At 44.7% G+C, this 16,521-nt stretch overlaps 1 long non-coding RNA gene across 1 annotated transcript in view; it reads right to left on the minus strand.

Annotated features, from left to right (window-relative positions):
* Positions 1–12,413, minus strand: part of LOC112074887 (uncharacterized) — a 24,338-nt gene extending 11,925 nt beyond the window's left edge. Inside the window, exon 1 of the long non-coding RNA XR_011477166.1 lies at positions 12,369–12,413. This is a non-coding gene — a long non-coding RNA (uncharacterized lncRNA). The remainder of the gene's footprint in view (positions 1–12,368) is intronic.
* Between the last annotated feature and the right edge of the window lie 4,108 nt (positions 12,414–16,521).

The following is a 16,521-nucleotide window of genomic DNA, read 5'->3' on the forward strand; positions in this document are numbered from 1 at the left end:
AAATGAGAGGAGGTTGTAGGTTAGTGGTATACTGTAGGTTAGGTGTACTGTATACTGTAGTTGTGGTATACTGTGTTAGTGGTATACTGTAGGGTTAGTGGTAACTGCTATTCTGGTAGGTTAGTGGTTACTGTAGGTTAGTGGTATACTGTAGTTAGTGGGTATTATTCTGTATTCTGTATGGTTAGTGGTATACGTTATCTGTAGTTAGTGGTATAGGCTGTATATCTGTATGTTACTGGTATGAGGTGCTGTAGGTAGTGGTATACTGTATACTGTAGTTACTGGTTACTGTAAGGTTAGTGGTCTTCTGTATCGTATGGTTTACTGGTATACTGCTGTAGGTTAGTGGTTATAGCTGTTATTCCTGTAGGTTACTGGTATACTGTATTCTGTTAAGTTAGTGGTATACTTATCTTGTATGGTTAGTTGGTAATATACTGTTATGGTTAGTGGTATTAAGCTGTTAATTTGTGGTTTATACTGTAGGTTAGTGGTATACTGTATACTGTAGTTAGTGGGTTATACTGTATTAGTGTATGGGTTGTGGTATATGGCTGAGTGTTAGTGGTAATCCGTTATGTAGGTTATGTGGTAATAATCTGTACTGTAAGGTTTAGTGGTATACTGTAGGTTAGTGGTATAAACTGTAGGTTAGTGGTATACTGTAGGTTAGTGGTATAACTGTTGGTTAGTGGTATACTGTATACTGTAGGTTTAGTGGTATACTTTGTATTCTGGTAGGTTAGTGGTATACTGTGAGGTTAGTGGTATAGCTCGTAGGTTAGTGGTATAACTGTATTCTGTAAGGTTAGTGGTTTAGCTGGTATACTGTAGTTAGTGGTGTATACTGTAGTTCAGTGGATATCTGTAGTTTATGGTATACTGTAAGGTTAGTGGTATACTGTAGGTTAGTGGTATACTGTAAGGTTAAGTGGTGATACTGTATACTGTAGTTATGGTATACGTAGTTAGTGGTTATACTGATTTCTGTAGGTTTAGTGGTTGATACTGTACTGTAGGTGTAGTGTAATGATGTAGGTTAGTGGTATATCTGTATTTCTGTAGGGTTCTGGTAATACCTGTGAGTTAAGTGGTATACTGTTTTCGTAGGTTAGTGGTATAGCTGTTTCTGTGTAGGTTAGTGGTATACTGTAGGTTAGTTCGGGTATACTGTATACATGTAGCTTAGTGGTATATGCTAGTTAGTGTCATACTGTTGAGGTTAGTTGGTACTGTATTCTGTACGGTTTTAGTGGTATATGTAGGTTTAGTTGGTATACTGTAGGGGGTTAGTGGTATACCTCGTATTCTGTAGGTTAGTGGTATACTGTATACTTGTAGGTTGTGGTATATTATCTGTATCTGTAGTTATGGTATACTCGTGGTTAGTGGTATACTGTAATTCTGTAAGGGTTCGTGTATACTGTATACTGGTGTTAGTGGGTATAATGTAGGTTAGTGGTATACTGTATTCTGGTAGGTTACTGGTTATACTGTAGGTTAGTGGTAATTCGTGTTCTGTAGGTTAGTGGTATACTGTATTCTGTAGAGTTGTGGTATACCTGTAGGGTTTAGGTGGTATAACTGTTACTACTGTAGTTAGTTGGTATAGCTGTAGTTAGTGGTATATCTGTAGGTTAGTGTATACTGTATTCTGTACGGTTGCTGTATAGCTGTAAGGTTAGTGGTATACTGTAGGTTAGTGGTATCTGTATTCTGTAAGGTTAGTGGTATACTGTTATACTGTGTTAGTGGTATACTGGTAATTAGTTGGTATACGCTGTAGGTTACTGGTATATGTAGGTCTGGTATTCCTGTAGGTTGGTGGTATACTGTAGGTTAGTGTATACTGGTACGGTTAGTGGTATCACTGTAGTTAGTGGTTGATCTGTATAAGCCTGTAGTACTGGTATATCTGTGGTTAGTTTGGTATACTGTATTCTGTAAGGTTAGTGGTACAACTGTATACTGTTAGGTTAGTGGGTATAATGTAGGTTAGTGGTATACTGTTTTGTAGGTTCTGTATACTGTAAAGGTTAGTGGTATACTGTAGTTCTGTAGGTTAGTGGTATACTGTAGGTTAGGTGGTATACTGTAGGTTAGTTGTATACTGTATACTGTAAGTTACTGGTATACTCTGGTTAGTGGTATACTGTATTTGTAGGTTCGTGGTATACTTATATGTAGGTTAGTGGGTATAATGTAGGTTAGGTGGTATCTGTATTCTGTAGTTACTGGTTATTAGTGTAGGTTAGTGGTATACTGGTTTCTGTAGGTTAGTGGTATACTGTAAGGTTAGTGGTATATGTAGGTTAGTTGTATACTTGTATACTGGTAGTTACTGTATCTGTAGGTTTAGTGTATACTGTATTGTAGTTCTGGTATAGTCTGTAGGTTAGTGGTATACTGGTATTTTAGGGTTACTGGTATATGCTGTATTCGTGTTAGTGGTATACTGTAGGGTTGTGTTGATGATGCTGTGTAGGTTAGTGTTACTGGTATACTGTAGGTTAGGTGGTATAATCCTGTTATACTGTAGGTTAGTTGTATACTGGTAGTACCTGTAGGTTAGGTGGTATGCTGTATACTGTAGGGTTCGGTGGTATACGTATACTGTAGTTAGTGGTATAGCTGTAGGTGTAGTTGGTATCTGTATTCTGTCGGTTAGTGGTTACTGTCATCTTGTAGTTGAGGTGGTATCTGTAGGTTGTGGTATACTGTAGGTTAGTGGTATACTGTATTCTGTAGGTTAGTGGTATCTGGTAGGTTTAGTGGTATACTGGTACCTAGCTGTAGGTTGAGTGGTATACTGTAGGTTAGTGGTATACTGTAGGTAGTGGTATTACAGACTGTATGTGTGTAGGTTAGTGGTATCTGTTCTTGTAGGTTAGTGGTATTCTGTATTTCTGTAGTTTCATGGTATACTGTTGTTTAGTGGTTCTGTGTACTGAAATTAGTGTATACCTTAAGTTACTGGTATAACTTTATATTGTAGGTTATGTTAGTATAGCTGTAATACTGTGAGGTTAGGTGGTATATTGTATATACCTTGTAGGTTACTGTATACTGTATACTGTAGGTTAGTTTAGTATGCTGTACTACTGTAGTTAGTGGTATATTGTACTACTGTAGTTACTGGTATACTGTATACTGTAGGTTAGTTAGTACTACTGTAATTCTGGTGTTAGTTAGTGGTATACTGTATTCTGTAGGTTAGTGGTATACTGTATATGTAGGTTACTGGTATCCTGTTTACTGTAGGTTTACTGGTTAATCTGTTACTGTAGGTTACTGATATACTGTTACTGATGTTAGTGGTATAGTGCTGTTTACTGTAGGTTTAGCTGGTATATTCTGTCTTCATCGGGGTCTGAATGTTAGTGGTATACTGGTATAAACTGTAGGTTCTGGTAATAAGCCTGAATGTTAGTGGTAGTGCTATATAACTGTAGGTTAACTGGTATAATGTTTACTGTAGGTTTAGTGGTGATCTTTCTGTTTTACTGTGGTTTCTGGTATACTGTATACTGTAGCGTTAGTTAGTAAACTGAATGTTATGTGTATACTTATATGTGGTTTACTGGTATATGCTTTAATGTAGGTTACTGATATATTGTTTACTTGTGTAGGTTACGTGGGTATTCTGTTTACTGTAGGTTTTTCTGCGTGTGATAGTTGCTGTTGTACTGTGAGGTTAGAGTTGGTATACCTGATGTTATTGGTATACTATATACTGTAGGTTACTGTATTTGTTTTCTGTAGGTTAACTGGTATATCTGTTTACTTGTAGGTTACTGGTATAATGTTTACTGTAGGTTCTGGTATAGTGACTGTTTACTGTAGGTTACTGGTTTGTTTTCTGAGGTTGTTTAGTATACTGATGTTATTGGTATACTATATACTGTGGGTTAGTGGTATCCTGTATACTGTAAGGTTCTGGTATACTTGTAGGTTTACTGTATAACTGTTTACTGTAGGTTAGTGGTATATGTATATGTAGGTTAGTGGTTATCCGTATACTGTGGTTACTGGGTATACTGTAGGTTAGTGGTAATCACTGTAGGTTTGGGTTAATCCTGTATTCTGTAGGTTAGTGGTAATCCTGTAATCTGTAGGTTACTGGTATACTGTAAGGTTAGTGGTTCTGTCTTTCTGTAGGTAGTGGTATCCTGTATACTGTAGGTTACTGGTATACTGTAGGTTTAGTGGTATACCGTATGTTAAGTGGGTTCTGTTGTCCCTGTGGGCTACAGTGTGAATAAGCTGTTGGCAGAATCTGACATGTTCACCAGTTTGGTAGTAGGCTCCATTCCACGTGGAATACAGTGTAGAGCCTGAGTAACTAACTAACATACTGCATGTCTCTGTAATTAGATGGAATGAGATTCGAATAATGGCATGTGATCGTAACTATTGAGGAGGGGATGGTTCTTTTATGCGTTTCAGTGTGTGCGTGCACAAATGGCATACATGTGTTCATGTGGGCCCGTTAAATGTGTGTGTGTGTGTGTGTGTGGTGTGTGTGTGTGTGTGTGTGTGTGTGTGTGTGTGTGTGTGTGTGTGTGTGTGTGTGTGTGGTGTTGTGTGTGTGTGTGTGTTGTGTGTGTGTGTGTGTGTTTGTGTGTGTGTGCTGTGGTGTGTGTGTGATGTCTGCGGTTCTGCCTGGCGCCCCCCTGTTGAGGCCTGCTCCAGAGAATTGCTCGAGGGCTGCAGTTAACCAGGCAGCTCTCCCTTTATTTTACAGAGGGAGAGGAGAGAGGGAAAGAGGGGAGGTGAAGAGAGAAGAGAGAGCGACGGGAGGGAGAGAGGTGACAGAGAGGAGACTGGGGAAGTGGAGGTGAGAGAGATAAAGAAGAGAGACGAGAGAGACGAGGGAGAGCGGAGAGAGCGGGAGGGAGGGAGAGAGGGTGGCGAGAGAAGAAGTGGAGGTAGGAGGTGAAGAGAGAGGAGCCAGGGAGATGAGAGAGAGCAGAAGATAGAGGTATATGATACGAGAATCATCAATATTTTCAATTAAGTAATATTTTCTGTCCAGAAGATGTTCCACTGCTTTGTCCTTTGATAGGAAGCGCATAATATTAGTCAGATCAGTGCCAACGTCTGCTGTCATTTCCAATGACAGTCGACGAGCTTACTGATTAGTTTTTCTGGACAAGGCTTCTGTCTCTCTCTTCTCTCTATTAATTTAAACTAAAATTTAGGGGTTTAGTTGGGAATTATGTTTACATTGTCAAAGCAAGTGAAAGGATAACAAACAAAAGTGAATAAAAATGAGATCACAGAAGTTAAAAGAATAAGATAATTTCAGATATGTCATATTCTGTCATATAAACAGTGTGTGTAACGATGTACAAATAGTTAAAGTAACAAAAGGGTAAAATAAGATAACCATAAGTATGGGCCCGTGTTTGGTGACAATGGTGTTTTGTTCTGCGAGCTGGTTGCCGTTTTCTCTGTGGCAACATGTAGAGATCTCTCTTTTCTCTTCTCTCTCTCTCTGCTCTTTCGTCTCTCTCTCTCGCTCTCTCTCGTCTCTCTCATCTCTCTCTTTCTCTCTTCCTCTCTATCTTCTCTTTTCTCTCTCTCTCTTTCTCTCTCCCATCTCTCTCTCTCTCTCTCTCTCTCTTCTCTCTCTCTCCTCTCTCGTCCTCTCTTCTCTCCTCTTCATCCCTTTTTTCCTCACTGCCTCTTCTCTCCCTTTCTCCCCTCTTCCTCCTCTCCTGTCTCCTTTCCCTCTGCTTTCTCGTCCCTCCCTCTTCTCGCTCCTGTCCCTCTCGCTCTCGGCCTCCTCTCCTCTCTTTTGTCTCTGTTTCTCTCTCTCGTCTCCTCTTTCTCATCTGGTTCCTCTCCTTCCTCTTTCTCTCTGTCCTTCTCTCTCTTCTCTGCTCGTTTTCTCTGTCCTCTCTCTCTCCTTTCCTCTTCTCTCTCCTCTTCTCTCTGTCCCTGCTTCGTCTTCTCCTTCTCTATGTCCCTTCTCTCTCCTTTTCCTCTATGTCCTCCGTCTCTCTCTCTCTTCTTCCTTGCCTCTCTCTCCCTCTCTCTCAGTCTCTTTCTCTCTCTCCTCTCTTCTTCTCCTCTTTTCTCTCTGTCTCTCTCTCTCCCTTTTCTCTCTGTCCCTCTCCTCTCTTCTTTCTTCTTCTGTCCTCTTTTCTCTCCTCTCTTTTCCTCTCTCTACTGTTTCTCCCTCCTCGGCTCCTTCTTTTCTCTCTTTCTCCTCCACTCCCCTCTCCCTCTTTCCTCTCTGCTGGTCCCTTCCTCCTCGTCCTTCTCCCTCGCGCGTTCCTCTCTCTTTTCTCTGTCTCCTCTTCGCCCTGTTCCCTCTCGCCCTTTTCTCTCTGTTCCGCGTGCTATCTCCGCCTCTTTCTCTCTGCTCTCCTAACACATTTGGTCAGTTCCGGACTGGCATTATCCCACAATTGCTATACTCTTTGAATTCCCTGGTTCTGCTCTCTCGCTCTTCAGTGGTCCTCCTGCTGTGCTCCTATTACGGCCCTGGTTTAGACCTAACCAACGTGACAGAGGAATTCCTCTCACTCCGACTGTTGACCATACAAATAAAGAACAGAACCAAAGAAGTCCGCCCAGGTATTTGAGGCACTGTATTGGCAACGATGCTATCTAGGGACAGGGAGGAGAGGGGATGTTCAGGATAGGTTTGGCCGCAAAGCAGTTGGATAAAAGGTGGCTAGCTGAAAGTTTAGCTTCTTCAAGGATGAAAGCAGATTGACGTGTTTTTTTTTACCCCAGCTAGAATGTGTAAGTTTAGAACACGTTACGACAGTTTATTCCAGTCAACAGTTTAAACATGTTGCTTAAAGTGTTTTTATCAGATCTTGTGGATTTTATCACACAATTCCGAATGGTTGACGTTTCTGATTCTGAACCAGCGTTCTAGATGTGACTTTGGAATTGGCTCCAATCCGTGATTCCAAGAAGCTTTTTCTGGCCACTACGTGCCCTAATGATGGGTTACTGATAGTAATCTTTCTGTGTACGCTAGGGACTGTGTCCTTAATATATCCGTTACTGTATACCTAGGGCTGTGTTCTTCAATATATCGCTTACATGTGATACCTAGGGCCGCTTGTGTCTTAATATATTTTACTGTATCCTAGGGCCGCTGTGTCCTTAATACTATCCTTACTGTATACCTAGGGCCCTGGTGTCTTAATACTATCCTTACTGTATACCTAGGGGCCCTGTGTTTTAATATATCCTTATTGTATACTTGTTTGGGGATAGTGGGGCAGCATTTTCACGTTTGGATGAAAGCGTGCCCAGAGTAAATACTGCCTGCTACTCAGTCCAGTGTGCTAATATATGCATATCGTTGGCTGTTGCGAGGGGGGTTTCGCTAGTTTCCCTAGTTCCCGCTTTAGCACAACCTGCGCCAACAGCAAAGAAATTGAGGGCGCCAAATTCAATAACGAAATCTCAGTCTCAGAGCGCTCAGGACGGTCAGACTGGGGTGAAGGTTTCACGTCTCCAACAGGACAACGACCTAAAGCACACAGCCAAGACAACGCAGTGGAGTGACTTTCGTGACAAGTCTCTGATGTCTTGGTGGCACAGCTGAGTCGCGGGACTTGAACCGATCAAACCATCTTGGAGAAGACGTGAAATAGCTGTGTAGCGACGATCCGCGCATCAACTGACAAGAGCTTGAGAGGTTCTGCAGAGAAAGAATGGGAGAAACTTCAAAATAACGTGTGCCAATCTTGTAGCACATATCGCCAAGAAGACTTGGTCTGTAATCGTGCTAAAGGTGGTCAACAAGAGTTACTGAGTTAAAGGGTCTAAATACTTACGTAAATGTGAATTATTTGTTTTTGATTTGGTCATTATGGGGTTATGTGAGTACATTGATGAGGAAAACCATTTAATGCCATTTTAGAAAAAGTCTGTAACATAACAAAATGTGGAAAAGTCAAGGGGTCTGATGCCTTTCCAGAATGTATTACGTATCAGTGTACGTACAGGTGCACATGTATGTCTGTCTGTCTCTTAAAACTTATTTTCTACATCTCTTTGTCTCCTTTCTTTTTTCACACATCTCTCTATAACATCACATCTCTCTAAACCTCACATCTCTATAACACCTACATCTCTCTTATATAACCTCTATGCGCCCCATCACACCGCACCAACTGCCTCCAACATCTCTCTATAACAACATCACATCTCTATACACTCCATCTCTCTCGTATAACAACTCACTTCTGCTCTATAACACATCAACATCTTCTATAACACTCACAGCTCTCTCTATACACTTCCTCTTCTAACACCTCACATGTCTTCTATAACACCTCGTCTCTGTAACCTACATCTCTCTATACACCGTCACATCTGCTAATAACAACCTACATCTCTATACCCTCACAGATCTCTATAAACCTCATCTCCTCTCTATATAACCTCAAATCTCTCTATACACTGCAGCATCTCTTCTATAAATCACATTTCTCTCTATAACACACCCTCACCATCTCTCTCTATAAACCATGTAGACAGTCTCTCTTAAACCTCCATCTCTCTAATATGAACCTCACTCTCTTTCTCTATGTTTACACCGTCACAAGTCTCTCTCTATAGACACTCACATCTCTCTATAACCTCCATTTCTCGTCTATAACACTCATCTCTCTCTATAATCACCTTACTCTTCCTCTATAGAACCTCACATCTCTCGAAACATCTTAATTGTTTGCATTTTTATACATTTAGTAAATCAGTTCGTCTGGATTCTTGTTGTCATGGTTACACAGTCTTTCCACTACAGGGAGCCGTTTTCCTGTGTCTACCCGTCTCAATGGAGTCTGGTGCCTCACTGAGCCTCTGTACTTTGTCAAGGTTTTTCTCAAGGTTTTGTCAGTATTATGGTAATAGTTTGCCACGGTGTGTAATTCTGTAGGCCAGATAGCATGCATTTGCTTAGTGCTTGTCTTCCCATAAGTAATGTGTTCTTTGTTTTGACCGTGTTTGTATTGGTTATTCTATTGATTGGATGTTCTGGTCTGTGCTTCAGTAGTGTTAACGTAGAACAGGTCGTGAAACTCACCAGACAGCTGGATGAGGACGCTAGTCTAGTGTGTTAGTAATGAACAGTTACGTGAACTCAGTCCAGACCAGCTTGGATGAGGTACTGAGGCTTCAGTGTGTTAGTAGACAGAGTTAGTGAACTCAGCGCCAGGACCAGCTGGATAGAGGGATGAGCTTCAGTGTAGTTGAGTAGAACAGGTACGTGAACTCAACCAGGACCAGCTGAGGATGAAGGGACTGAGTCGCTTCATTAGCTTGTAGAACAGGTTAGTGAAACTCAGCCCAGGGACCAGCTGGATGAGGGGACTGAGGCTTCAGTGTGTAGTAGAACAGGTTTAGTGAACTCACCCGACAGCTGGATGAGAGGGCTGAGGCTTCAGTGGTGTAGTAGAACAGGTTAGTTAACTCAGCCCAGGACCAACTGGATGAGGGACTGGGCTTCAGTGTGTTGTAAACAGGTTAGTGAACTAGCCCAGGACCAGCTGGATGAGGGACTGAGGCTTCAGTGTGTTAGTAGAAGAGGTATAGGAACTCAGCCCCAGGACCAGCTGATGAGGCGGACTGAGGCTTCAGTGTGTTAGTAGAACAGGTTTGTGAACTCAGCCCGCAGGACCAGCTGGATGAGGGACTGAGGCTTCAGTGTGTTAGTAGAAAAGGTTAGTGAACTCAGCCCCAGGACCAGCTGTATGAGGACTGAGCTTCAGTGGTGTTGTAGAACAGGTTAGTGGCCGCAGGACCAGCTGGATGAGGGACTATATTCTTTGCTCAGCTCTTGGCATTGCAGTGGCTTGTTTCTCCCCCGCTTCCTCTCTCCTGCGCTCTCCAGACAATTTACTCTGACAGGAAACTGAACTCACAAAGAAGTTTACCCTATCTGCACTGTGCACACACACACATGCAAGCACGCACACACGCACACACTGAATCTGAGAGGACAGGTCCACCCGCCTGCTGCTAATGGAAAACATGGTAGGACACCGCACACACAGCACATGCACACGCAGCCACGCACACACACCTCAAATAGCATCCTTTATATACACTGACTAAACTAGAGGACTCCACACAATGTCCCTGTAGACTGGTCCCTTCACAGAGAACAATGCCTCTCTGATAGACTGTCCCTTTCACAGATACACAATAGCTTCCCTGGTTAGACTGTGTACTTCACAAAGACACAATGCCTCTGATATGCCTAGTCCCCTTCACAGGCACAATGCCTCCCTGATAGACTGTCCCCCTTTCACGAGGACAAATGCCTGATATACTGTCCCCTTCACAGAGACACAATGCCTCCTCTATAGACTGGTCCCCTTCAAGGACCACAGTGCCTCCCTGATAGACTGGTCCCCTTCACAGAGGACACAATGCCTCCCTGATAGACTGGTCCCCTTCACAGAGGACAATGCCTCCCTGATAGACTGATACCTTCACAGAAGGACAATGTTCTCCTGATATAATGCTTCCCCCTCACACCACACACCAGATGACCCCACAAAATACATTCAAAATAGAAAGAAAGTTTAAGTAAAATGAAAAGTGCTGTGCTGAAAGCCTAGAGCAGGAAAAGAGTCTTCTTATTGAGTCTCAGTAGAAGTGTGTCTGGGGGTCTGGCTGGTGCGGCCAACCTCCTGGCAGTTTGGTCTGGGCGTGCGGTTCAAACCGCTGTGTGTGTTGCCAGTTAAACCCCAAACCCCTGCTGCAGTGTGTGTTCTGGGGTGGTTGCGCCAGGGTTCAACCAAACGCCTGCTGCAGGTAGTGGTGTTCTGGCCTGTTGGCCAGGTTCAGAACCAATACCCCCTGCTGCAGGTGTTGTCTGGGCTGTGGCCAGGTTCAGAACCCATACCCCCTGCTGCAGGTGTGGTCTGGCTGTGGCCCAGGGTTTAGAACCCAAACCCGCTCTGCAGTGTGTGTGTCTTGGCCGGTTGGCAGGGTTCAGACCCAAACCCTGCTGCAGTGTTGTGTCTCGGGCCTGTTGCCAGGTTCGAACCGCCCAAACCCCCTGCGCAAGGTGTTGTCTGGGCCTGGTGGCCAGGGTTCACGAAACCCCATAGCCCCCTGTGCAGGTGTGTGTGTCGGCCGTGTTGGCCCCAGGGTTTTCAGAACCCAAACCCCTGCTGCAGGTGTTATTGGTCTGGGGCCTGTTGGCCCAGGTTCAGAACCCCAACCTCCTGCTGCAGGGTGTGTGTTTTCTGGGGCCTGTTGGCAAAGAGGGGGGTTAGACCCTGGGCCCAGGCCCCAGAACACACACTGCAGAGGGGGTTTGCGGGTTCTGAACCGGCTGGCAACAGGCCAGACAATCCTGCAGCAGGGGGTTTTGGGGTTCTGAACCTGGGCCAACAGGCCCGCAGAACACCACCTGCGTCAGGGGGTTTGGGGTTCTGCACCCTGGGCCAAACAGGCCCAGAACACACACTGCAGCAGGGGGTTTTGGGGTTCTGACCCTGGGCAACGGCCAGAACACACACCTGCAGCAGGGGGTATGGGGTTTCTGAACCTGGGCCAACAGGCCCAGAATTTCAACACCTGCAGCAAGGGGGTTTGGGGGGGTTCTGAACCCTGGGCCAACAGGCCCCAGAACACACACCTGCAGCAGGGGGTTTGGGGTTCTGAACCCTGGGCCAACAGGCCCCAGACCACACTTCTACTGAGACTCATAAAGACAGACTCTTTTTCCTGCTCTAGGCTTTCAGCACAGCACTTTTCATTTTTACTTAAGCTTTCTTCTATTTTGATCTATTTTTGTGGGGTCATCTGGTGTGTGTGTGTGAGGGGGAAGCATTATATCAGGGAGACATTGTGTCCTCTGTGAAGGGTATCAGTCTATCAGGGAGGCATTGTGTCCTCTGTGAAGGGGACCAGTCTATCAGGGAGGCATTGTGTCCTCTGTGAAGGGGACCAGTCTATCAGGGAGGCATTGTGTCCTCTGTGAAGGGGACCAGTCTATCAGAGAGGCATTGTGTTCTCTGTGAAGGGGACCAGTATATCAGGGAGGCATTTGGTCCTCTGTGAAAGGGGACCAGTCTATCAGGGAGGCATTGTGTCCTCTGTGAAGGGGACTAGTGTATCAGGGAGGCATTGTGTCCTCTGTGAAGGGTACCAGTCTATCAGGGAGGCATTGTGTTATCTGTGAAAGGGGACCAGTCTATCAGAGAGGCATTGTGTTCTCTGTGAAGGGGACCAGTCTACCAGGGAGACATTGTGTGGGGAGCTCCTCAACCAGTGAATGGGTCTTTATTTGTCAGTGGTAATATAGACAGGGACTGCTGATTTGAGGTGTGTGTGCGTGTGCGTGTGCGTGTGCGTGTGTGTGCGTGTCCTACCATGTTTTCCATGTTAGCAGCAGGCGGGTGGACCTGTCCTCTCAGATTCAGTGTGTGCGTGTGTGCGTGCTTGCATGTGTGTGTGTGCACAGGTGCAGAAGGGTAAACTTCCTTTGTGAGTTCAGTTTCCTGTCCAGAGTAAATTGTCTGGAGAGGCAGCAGGAGAGAGGAAGCGGGGGAGAAACAAGCCCTGCAATGCCAAGAGCTGAGCAAAGAATATAGTCCCCTCATCCAGCTGGTCCTGGGGCCACTAACCTGTTCTACTAACACACTGAAGCCTCAGTCCCCTCATACAGCTGGTCCTGGGGCTGAGTTCACTAACCTGTTCTACTAACACACTGAAGCCTCAGTCCCCTCATCCAGCTGGTCCTGGGGCTGAGTTCACAAACCTGTTCTACTAACACACTGAAGCCTCAGTCCCCTCATCCAGCTGGTCCTGGGGCTGAGTTCACTAACCTGTTCTACTAACACACTGAAGCCTGCTCAGTCCCTCTCCAGCGCTGGTCTGGGGTGAGTTCACTAATGTTCTACTAACACACTGAAGCTCAGTCCCTCATCCAGCTGGTCCTGGGGCTGAGTTCACTAACCTGTTCTACTAACACTGAGTCAGTCCCCTCATCCAGCTGGTCCTGGGGCTGAGTTACTAACCTGTTCTACTAACACACTGAAGCCTCAGTCCCCTCATCCAGCTGGTCCTGGGGCTGAGTTCACTAACCTGTTCTACTAACACACTGAAGCCTCAGTCCCCTCATCCAGCTGGTCTGGGGCTGAGTTCACTAACCTGTTCTACTAACACACTGAAGCCTCAGTCCCCTCATCCAGCTGGTCCTGGGCTGAGTTCACTAACCTGTTCTACTAACACACTGAAGCCTCAGTTCATCCAGCTGGTCCTGGCTGAGTTCACTAACCTGTTCTACTAACACACTGAAACCTCAGTCCCCTCATCAGCTGGTCCTGGGGTGAGTTCACAGACCTTGTTCTACTAACACACTGAAGCATCAGGACAGAACATCAATCAATCAGAATAACCAAATTACAACACAGTCAAAACAAAACTCATTACTTATTGGCAAGCACAAGCATAAGCAATAATGCAGTGCTATCTGGCCTTACATCGACAGTACACCGTGGCAAACTATTTGACCATAATTATGATCAAAACCTTAGAAAAACCTTGACAAAGTACAGGCTCAGTGAGCACAGACTTGCCATTGAGACGGGTAGACACAGGAAAACCTGGCTCCCTGTAGTGGAAAGACTGTGTAACCACTGCACAACAGCAGAATCCAGACAGAACTGCATTTACTGACAATGTTAAAAAATGCAACATTAGAGATGTTTATCGAGAGATGTGAGGTGTTATAGAGAGAGATGTGAGGTGTTATAGAGAGAGATGTGAGGGTGTTATAGAGGAGAAATGTGAGGTGTTTAGAAGGATGTGAGGTGTTATAGAGAGATGTGAGGTGTTATGAGAGAGATGTGAGGTGTTATAGAGAGATGTGGGTGTTATGAGAGATGTGAGGTGTTATAGAGAGAGATGTGAGGTGTTATTAAGAGAGAGATGTGAGGTGTTTGAGAGGATGTGAGGTGAGGTGTATAGAGAGATGTGAGGTGTTATGAGAGAGATGTGAGGTGTTATAGAGATGTGAGGTGTTTAGAGATGTGAGTGTGTTATGAGATGTGAGGTGTTATAGAGAGTGTGAGGTGTTACAGAGATCGAGGGTGTATAGAGAGAGATGTGAGTGTTAGAGAGATGTGAGGTTTATAGAGAGAGTGTGAGTGTATGAGAGATGTGAGGTGTTATAGAGAGAGATGTGAGGTGTATGAGAGATGTAGTTGGTTTGTGTGATGTGTTATAGAGAGATGTGAGGTGTTAATAGAGAGAGAATGTGAGGTGTTATAGAGATTGTGAGGTTTAGAGAGATGTGAGGTGTTATAGAGAGATGTGTGAGAAAAGAAAGGAGACAAAGAGATGTAGAAATAAGTTTAAGAGACAGACAGACATACATGTGCACTGTACGTACACTGTATACAATACATTTGGAAAGCATTCAGACCCTTGACTTTTTCCACATTTTGTTATGTTACAGACTTTTTCTAAAATGGATTATGTTTTTCCTCATCAATGTACTCCATAACCCCATAATGAAAATCAAAAACAAATATCACATTTACGTAAGTATTTAGACCTTTATAGTACTTTGTTGACGCACCTTTAGCAGCGATTACAGACTCAAGTCTTCTTGGTATGATGTTACAAGATTGGCACACGTTTATTTGGAAGTTTCTCCCATTCTTCTCTGCAGATCCTCTCAAGCTCTGTCAGGTTGGATGGGGATCGTCGCTACACAGCTATTTTCAGGTCTCTCCAGAGATGTTGATCGGGTTCAAGTCCGGACTCAGGCTGGGCCTCAAGGACATTCAGAGACTTGTCACGAAGTCACTCCTGCGTTGTCTTGGCTGTGTGCTTAGGGTCGTTGTCCTGTTGGAAGGTGAACCTTCACCCAGTCTGAGGTCCTGAGCGCTCTGGAGACTGAGATTCTGTTGATTGAATTTGGCGCCCTGCAATTTCTTTGGCTGTTGGCGAGGGGTTGTGCTAGCGGAACTAGCGGAACTACGGAACCCCTCGCCAACAGCCAATGATATGCATATATTAGCAACTGGACTGAGTAGCAGGCAGTTTACTCTGGGCACGCTTTCATCCAAACGTGAAAATGCTGCCCATATCCCAAACAATATTACAGTAAGGATATATTTAAAACACAGGGCCCTAGGTATACAGTAAGGATAGTATTAAGACACAGGGCCCTAGGTATACAGTAAGGATAGTATTAAGACACAGGGCCTAGGTATACAGTAAGGATAGTATTAGACACAGGGCCCTAGGTATACAGTAAGGATAGTATTAAGACACAGGGCCCTAGGTATACAGTAAGGATAGTATTAAGACACAGGTCCCTAGGTACACAGTAAGTATACTATCAGGTAACATTTCATTTAGTGCACGGTGTGGCCAGAAAAGCTTCTTGGAATCACGGATTGGAGCAATTCCAAAGTCACATTCTAGAACGCTGGTTCAGAATCAGAACTCAACATTGGAATGTTGTGGATAAAATCCAAAGATCTTTATAAACATTAGCAACATGGTTAAACTGTTGAATGGAATACTGTTGTACGTTGTCTAACCTGTTACACATTCTTAGCTGGGGGGTTAAAAAAACAGCGTCAAATCTGGCTTATCTTGAAGAGCTAAATTTCAGTGCACCCTTTATCCAACTGGCTTTGGCCAAACGTATCCTGACATCCCTCTCCTCTGCTCCTAGATGACATTTGTTTGCCATACAGTGTTCAAATACTGACATTTGTCTGTTATATGTGTGGGTCAACAGTGGAGTGAGAGGGAATTCCTCTGTCACGTTGGTCTAGTCTAAACCAGGGCCGTAATAGGAGCAGAGCAGGATGGCCCACTGAAGAGCGAGAGAGCAGAACCAGGGAATTCTAAAGAGTATAGCAATTGTGGGATAATGCAGTCGGGGAACTGAGCCAATGTGTTAGGGAGAGGGACAGAGAGAAAGAGGGGAGAGAGAGGGACAGAGAGAAAGAGGAGAGAGGAGGGCAGAGAGAAAGAGGAGAGAGAGAGGGCAGAGAGAAAGAGGAGAGAAAGGGAGAGAAAGAGGCAGAGAGAAGAGGAGAGAGAGAGGGACAGAGAGAAAGAGGAGAGAGAGAGGGACAGAGAAGAAGAGGAGAGAGCAGAGGAGAGGGAGAGAGAGAAAGAGAAGAGAGAGGAGGGAGAGAGAGGGAATGGAGAGAAAGAGAGAGAGAGAGGGACATAGAGAAAAGAGGAGAGAGAGAGGGACAATGAGAAGAGGAGAGGAGAGAGACAGAGAGAAAGAGGAGAGAGAAGAGAAGAGAGGGACGAGAGAAAGAGGAGAGAGAGAGTGACAGGAGAAAGAGGAGAGAGAGGGACGAGGAAAGAGGAGAGAGAGAGGACAGAGACAAAAGAGGAGAGAGAGAGGGACAGAGAGAAAGAGGGGAGGGAGAGAAGGGAGAGAGGAGACAGGAGGGGAGGAGAGGGAGAAGGAAAGGGAGGAAATAGAGGGAGTGAGAAAAGGGGATGAGGAGAGAGAGTAGAGGAAGGAGAGAAAAGAGAGGA

This window comes from Salvelinus sp. IW2-2015, unplaced genomic scaffold (genome assembly GCF_002910315.2).
Source record: "Salvelinus sp. IW2-2015 unplaced genomic scaffold, ASM291031v2 Un_scaffold2866, whole genome shotgun sequence".
Lineage (NCBI taxonomy): Eukaryota > Metazoa > Chordata > Actinopteri > Salmoniformes > Salmonidae > Salvelinus > Salvelinus sp. IW2-2015.